The sequence below is a fragment of the Megalopta genalis genome, chromosome 2 (assembly GCF_051020955.1).
Source record: "Megalopta genalis isolate 19385.01 chromosome 2, iyMegGena1_principal, whole genome shotgun sequence".
Lineage (NCBI taxonomy): Eukaryota > Metazoa > Arthropoda > Insecta > Hymenoptera > Halictidae > Megalopta > Megalopta genalis.
The window spans coordinates 6,536,032-6,543,781 of record NC_135014.1 but is presented as its reverse complement, the minus strand read 5'-3'; positions in this window follow the sequence as shown (position 1 = coordinate 6,543,781).

Here is a 7,750-nt window from a genome sequence, read left to right as displayed (position 1 = left end):
GATTTATCGGCTTCACTTTGCAAGAAAATGGAACGCCAGCTATACATACTTGTAGAACTAATGATACTATGATACTAAAAAATCATTTCAAGCCCAAACAATTTCCAAATTGTTGCGAAAGCCGTATTGAATTTTAAAATGGAACGGAAATATCTGCATCAGCTGTTATATTTATTCTGCGTATTTTTACTGGAAGAATATGAGCAATTGCACGTCCACAAATATCCCAATTATTTCACGAAATTAATATGAAAGGTGACCTATTGTATTTCATTATAATTTGATACACAAATTTCTGAAGTTACGCATTATCAATTCATGAAATGTACACGTTTCGATTTATCGGCTTCACTTTGCAAGAAAATGGAACGCCAGCTATACATACTTGTAGAACTAATGATACTATGATACTAAAAAATCATTTCAAGCCCAAACAATTTCCAAATTGTTTCGAAAGCCGTATTGAATTTGAAATGGCACGGAAATATCTGCATCAGCTGTTATATTTATTCTGCGTATTTTTACTGGAAGAATATGAGCAATTTCACGTCCACAAATATCCCAATTATTTCACGAAATTAATATGAAAGATGACCTATTGTATTTCATTATAATTTGATACACAAATTTCTGAAGTTACGCATTATCAATTCATGAAATGTACACGTTTCGATTTATCGGCTTCACTTTGCAAGAAAATGGAACGCCAGCTATACATACTTGTAGAACTACTGATACTATGATATTAAAAAATCATTTCAAGCCCAAGCAATTTCCAAATTGTTGCGAAAGCCGTATTGAATTTTAAAATGGAAGGGAAATATCTGCATCAGCTGTTATATTTATTCTGCGTATTTTTACTGGAAGAATATGAGCAATTGCACGTTCACAAATATCCCAATTATTTCACGAAATTAATATGAAAGGTGACCTATTGTATTTCATTATAATTTGATACACACATTTCTGAAGTTACGCATTATCACAATTCATGAAATGTACACGTTTCGATTTTGCTCGGCTGAAATAGGAACACGGTTTACGACAAGAATGAGTAACCATGGAACGATGAAAATATTATAGGAGTTTAACACTAGATTTACGAAGCACAATAAAACAACTTCTTTTATATTAGCTTCTAAAAGTAACACTAAGACATCTATTCTGATTTTTAACAAGTGATATTGCAACATTTGCCGTAAATAATATATACATTGAATAAATAACTCGTAAATGTATCTTTACGATATATGTATAAATTAATCCTTTGCAGTCGACCGGCGACTCTGAGGCGATGCTAGAAATTGTTGTACCATTTTTAAAAAGAATTTACACGTTATTAAAGTTTTGTATTCGATAAATTGCTAAGAAATAGAAATATTCTTTAAGCAAACGAGTTAAATTTCCAACGCATCAAATAAAAACAGCCGTATCGAATGGAAATACTGTAACTTGAAACAAATGCTTTCATTTTCGAGTTGTAATAGCCTCGACTGCAAAGGGTTAAAAAATTAGTGACCCGTCATTTTGACGGGTTCCGTAAATCTGGTGTTAAGAAAACTGTCACATTATTTTGACCGTTTAAAATTAAGCAAATGCAAGAATCTATTTAACTTTTGCTCACTGCGACAGATACAAACGATTCCTTTTTCACATAAAAATCCGTCTAATAAGTATCGCAGAAATTCCGAAGTTATCAGAAAAAGCTTCCTAATCGCCACGTGCAGAAATTTCTCGGGAAGCAACGACTTCAGGGAAAGAAAGGAAGCAGTAAATGCCGGCCTGAGAAAAATGTGGTCCCAAGGCAATGTCCACGCGTTCTTCCGAGCTGGATCGGCGTTTTAAAGCAAATGAGGGAAGAGGTTAAAGTCCTTAGAGCGAGAAAGTAATTAAGTTGGCGAGCCGGCGCTGAAGTCAACGGCGAGGGTGTGGGAGAGCAATGAAATTCGTTATTACCAAGCTTAATGACGCGACTCAAAAATGTTTAATCTACCCCTGGTCGTGTCTGCGGGCCTCCCATTGACTTCAGCGTCACGACCTTCCGGCCGCCAAGTATTCAAAGAGAACCGTATGTTTTACTGCGTACGTTCCCCCTGGCGAGATATCCCCGTCTTTTCTTCTCTTCCTCGTATTATAATGCAAACGAAAGTCCTTGCTCTTCGCGCCGGTCCTCTGAATTTCATTTACTTGTAACTCTAGCGCCCTGGCGCCGATCTCCACCCTCGCCAAAAAGTTAATTATTTCGGCTCTCTATACCGTGGACTTTCACCCCTTTATTAATTCTACGTTTGTTGATTCGTATAATTTTTGCTTGGGATTCCGGTTCCGTCGAGAATCATGCTAATCCGAAATTATTATAGTAAATTTGTGCGTGAAACAATCGTTTTTCTGAGGCGATCGCGAGAAACAAAAGGACCAGCATACACGTAATGTGCTGCCATAATACACGCGGTGTGCGGTCGTGTACGGAGATTTATTTCATTCCCCTTAAAAATACAAATTTATCGCCTTAAATACTAGTTTCTAACGCCTTGAAACAACCGATCAGATGCAAGGGTGACTGTGATTGGTGTGCATTGCTGTCACAGTTTTCGCAGGTACGGAGGACGGTCAGGGAGTTCGCGGTCGCTGGGAACGCCCTAATCAATTTCGTCTTTTCGAGCCTTCTTCCTGACTATGGAAAGAAAACAGATGAGCCGCAACGGATGTCCAGCCTTGTAATCGGACTGAACAATAGTTACGTACGTTACAAACAATTTCTACCTATCCACCCAATCCGAAAGAATTCAGTTTTATGGCGAATGTAATTGCGGTATACATGTATTGTAATATTACACCAAGTGTATGGTGATTCGCAGTCGAATCATGATTTCCAGATTTCTGCGTGTTCGATGGAAATATGTTACACCGGGCAAGGGAAACTGGCCATTCCGAAGTGACGACCTTTCCGACGAATCTTAAAACTGCTACATTCGCAGTCGAATCGCAGGGTCCGAGGGAGTGTGTGCTCCGCCGAATAAATTCGAATGACCACGAAAACGGCCGCCGAACGTCTCCCAGGATGCCCGTATATAAGGATTATTCAAATTTCTCGGACCTTCTATCCTAGGTAAAACGGCCAGTGTAAAAGGCAAAGGACATCGTGGCAGGAGCACGCCGCTCGAGAAATATAAAATACCGCGATTCCGGGTCGATCCGAAGAGATTCCGGTGGACAAAACGGCTCTATTTAGAAATCGCTTAGCGCGCGGAAAGACGTTTGCCTTTCGTGTGTGGCTGCTCTTCCGAAAGTTTCCTGAGCCGATCCTGTGCTGCTGTCTGCTGCTCTGACAACCCTAGGATGACCGTGTCAAATTAGCTGCGCACGTAAATATTTGCTTATGTTACTTTTTTAACATAGCGTAATTTGCTAAACCGAGAACGATTCTTTAAATTTTGTCTTGGAGACTTTATTAACACTAGATTTACGGGGCACAAGAAACAGCTGTTTTATATCAGTTTATAAAAGTAACGATAAGACATTTATTCTGATTTTGAGCAAGTGTTATTGTAACATTTGCCTTAAGTAACATATAAATTGAATGAATAACTCATAAATGTGTCTTTACGATATGAATAATCGTAAATGAAAAAATTAGTAACTAAATCTAGTATTAAATAGACTATTTCAGGCCAAATGTCATCTGTTAGTTATAATTATTCTTTTCCTCAATCAACAAAGGGCGTACGTTACGCCAATTGTGATCTAAAACACAGATATTATTGAACAAATTATACGTATTTTTATTAAGTGAGCTATCACTTTTTATATATTTATAATCTTACATTACTATAGAACGGTTAATAATAACGTTGTTGGGAATGTACCGTATTTCGACCGAAGTATTAATTTTTAATACTTAATATATTTAATATTAATATAGGTATTATTTTCGAAGTATTAATTTGTGAATGACATGAATGCATAAAAATACACAGCCTAGTGATTTTATAACATTGATTAGCAATTCTATAGCAATGATATTCACGTAAATTGTTCACAACAGAGGTACATCGACATATCGTATGTATAAAATAATATTTTTGTCACATGAAAATATTCTACCTAAAATAGTTCACGGTCCAAGAAAGTCTCGAATCGGATGAATATTTTCATGTAACAAAAATTTCACAGGCTTATTATTCTATTATCGTCTATTAAAATCGTAAAATATTATCGTTCGACTTCGTGTTCGTGTATAACGCGAATGAATAAAATAGTCAGTCTAATGTCCCAATTCCCCAGACACATTAATGATTTCGTCGCGAAGAGTCCGTTCGAAATTCTAAGTATGTAATATTCCTGGAAATTGTAATTGAATTTCTAATGGAGCACTAAAGTTAAGCAGTCGAAATCCTTCCGAATTAATTACGCGCTTTCTTTGAATGAATTGTGGATGCTAATCCGTAATCGACGAACGACTAGCAATGTCCTCTATAATCGTACGGTCTTCTGGTAGATTATGGAAGTTAATAACTCATCACCGTGTCCTACTTATACGGCTACGTGCTGTCATAATCGGCTCATGAATATCGTATTATGGCGCGAAACGGCAGCAAAATTCGCTCCGACGCGACGCAAGATAGGCAACACCTATTGTCCTCCTTTGATTAGACTCCTTGTTATCTCAAAAGCATTTATCAGGTATACTATGTGACAGCGGCAGGGGTTGACTGTTTCACTGGCCTAATACCGGAACGTGTTCGGTTCAAACACGCGTCCCCGAAAAACCAACCAGGTTTTCTGTTAATCTGCGCTACGATAAAAACGGACATTAGCTTCATGTTGCAGAGTACAGGTATGACGTTATAGAAATTCTTTCACTGACACATCAGATTCTGTTGTATTCTACTATAATAGTAATTGCACGGGTTGTACGTAATATGTTTCTACTAGGAACACTTGCAATTTCACTTGAAACTTATTTATGTTTCATTCGAACGCTTCACGTGAAAACGTTAAAATATGCGAATGTTTGTACATTTTTTTATTTTATTCGGACATAGAACTCATCGATAATAAGTTTAATGGTGAAAATTTCAATAATAACGATAGCCTCAAATCGCACTTGATCGAGTTTTTTTACCGATAAGGACCAGAAGTTTTACGAGCGCGGAATCATGAAGTTACCAGAAAGATTGCAAAAGGTCTTCGAACAGAATGGAAAATATTTAACTGATTAACCTCTTGACATACCGTCTTCTTCGCAGTTACTGTAATTAGAAATTTTTCGATTGCAATAATTTCTTAGAAGGGAAAGAAAATTGATGCTTATCGTGTGCCTAAATTTACTCGAATGCTTAACACGTTCCGTGCCACGTGTACCATCGATGGTACACGCTTGCATGTTTACTTAGTGAACTGAACAAATTGTTTACAAGAAATTTAGAACCGAAGAATCAATTTCCACCGCAAGAATGGGCGTTGATAAGTTTTTGTTACGTTGTTATGTGTACGAGAATTAATAATTGCACGTTTTAGTAAAATATCAAAGTGTGAAGATTCGAGTAAAAAAAGCTCGGCACGGAACGTGTTAAACATTGATGACAAGAGATTAGAATTTTATTCGAATTTCAAAGGCCAGAATAACATCTATACTCGGTAAGTTATTGTCAGAAATTTTCATAACGAGTCGGACTCATCAAAATACGGCAAGGGGTTAAAGTTCATTTCTTGTATAGAAAAAATTGTGTTTGATTTCACACTGAAATATCGAAATTACTTTCCTACCAACCGAATAATTGGCCAGCGCGACTATTCGTCCCGATTAATTAGCTGAATTGGCGTTTCATGATGTTCGCAACACGGGTTCTACCGGTGAGCACCTCCGTGTGCCAAAATACAACGTGCAAAGAAATGAAAAGCCTCGCAATGTGAACGTTAGGCGGGGTGGCGTTGGCGGCCCGTGAGCACAGTTGAGGACAATTAGGGCAGTTTCACCGACGCAGGAAGTGACATCAGGTTGCCGTGTACCCTCAGGGCTATTGTTCGCGACACGTACAACCCGCGTTGGCTCTCGACTATCTCACACTTTGCCGCTCATTCCGACCCCCTCCGTTCAGGAACTGTCAACCGCCCTCACGGTGAAACTAGCGTTGACCTACAAAATGCAGTAGGTTGTCGGGACCGGTTGCCAACGATTTGCGACAGGTTTACGTGAAGAACCACCCTAACTGGCTACGACTATCGTATCAAGATACAGACCCTGTCACAGTCGAGGTGCCGTTAAAAGGAGGGCCGGGGACGGTGCCTCGTGTGGACGGTAATATTTCATGAAAGGAAGATACATGAAGCTTGATGGTAGGACAAAAGGGACGGAAAGCTATGGCGCACGTTTTTATTGGATTTTACTTGCTTTTAGGGATGATAAAAGTTTGACCGTGTTTCGGGAAAAGGGACTCTTGAACGCTGAACATTCTCAGCCGTGTCATTAATTTTCGAATGCCGTGAATAATATATGCTCGGAAAAGGTCTCGATGGAGCATTGCTCGTAACGTGAAAATGAGTTCGAGATACACGCCGCTTGTTCAAGAGAAAATAAAAAGAGCTGCAGAAATATTAAAAGTACCAAATATAAATATTAAAAGTAGTCCACTAAATAATTTTCCACAACACGTAAATAAAATGAATTTATTTCCCATCGTAATAATGCTGCAATTCACCGTGTAAAAGTTATACGTACGTATTTTTTGAACAAGAAAATATATCTCTTTTGAGATATAAATATTTTATATAAGTATATAAATATTATTGATTTAAATATTATAGAGAATTGTCGGGGAGAGCTTGCACGAGTAGTTTACAAAAATGGAAGACAATAAGAAAGTTAAAGAACGAGCGATTTTTATTTTTTTGTCATTCCAAATAATAGCAAAATTAAAAAGAAAAGCATTTCAGTCATCGTCCAGTAGACTAGTCCCCGTGTAATCTAAAAAAAATTCAAGTCACTTAGTCCAATTTCAAAAAAGTTATTGCGTTTTAAAAGCTGTACGAACACTTTCGTGGGCCACTATATGTGCTATCATTTTGCCCGGGACTGTATATACCCTCAGTTTTACAAAGAATAAAATCGCGAAATTAACGAAGAATTGAATTACTACTGTGCACGTCTCGTTTTCTCGGAATGCTGAGCGAATTAGGCACACGCGCCTGTGGTCGACGTTTATTTATACTGGAGGGCCATTGGTTACAGAGAGAAATAAGGATTAAGATTTTTGAAAAGACAAAGGTCAGGGAGGAACAGCGCGTCCGTTAGGGCGATGCCCTGACGACAGCCCCTGTTGAGGATATAAGGAAATTAGGCAACGGATTCAAATTATGATGTTATAAAAGATCGATGGCCTCTGCGTTCGTTACGTTGCGGATTGTAAACACCCCTGACGCTAGTCTATTTACAGGTTGGGTTCGTTCACCCGAATTACCGCGTCGAACTCGAACAGCTGAGCTCGACGTGGTACACAAAAAAGAACTGTATTACATTATTTTCATTGGCGTCGATTTGAAATTATCGCAAATTTTAGATCGAACATCGAACACATAAAAACTAAGATAAAGGACAAATTTCATTCGTTCGGTAAAAGATTCCTTAACACTAGATTTTTTCACGGAGCACAAAAAACAGCTGTTTTATATTGATAAAAGTAACAATAGGACATTTATTCTGGTTTTGAACGAATGTTATTGTAATATTTGCCGTAAGTAACATATAAAT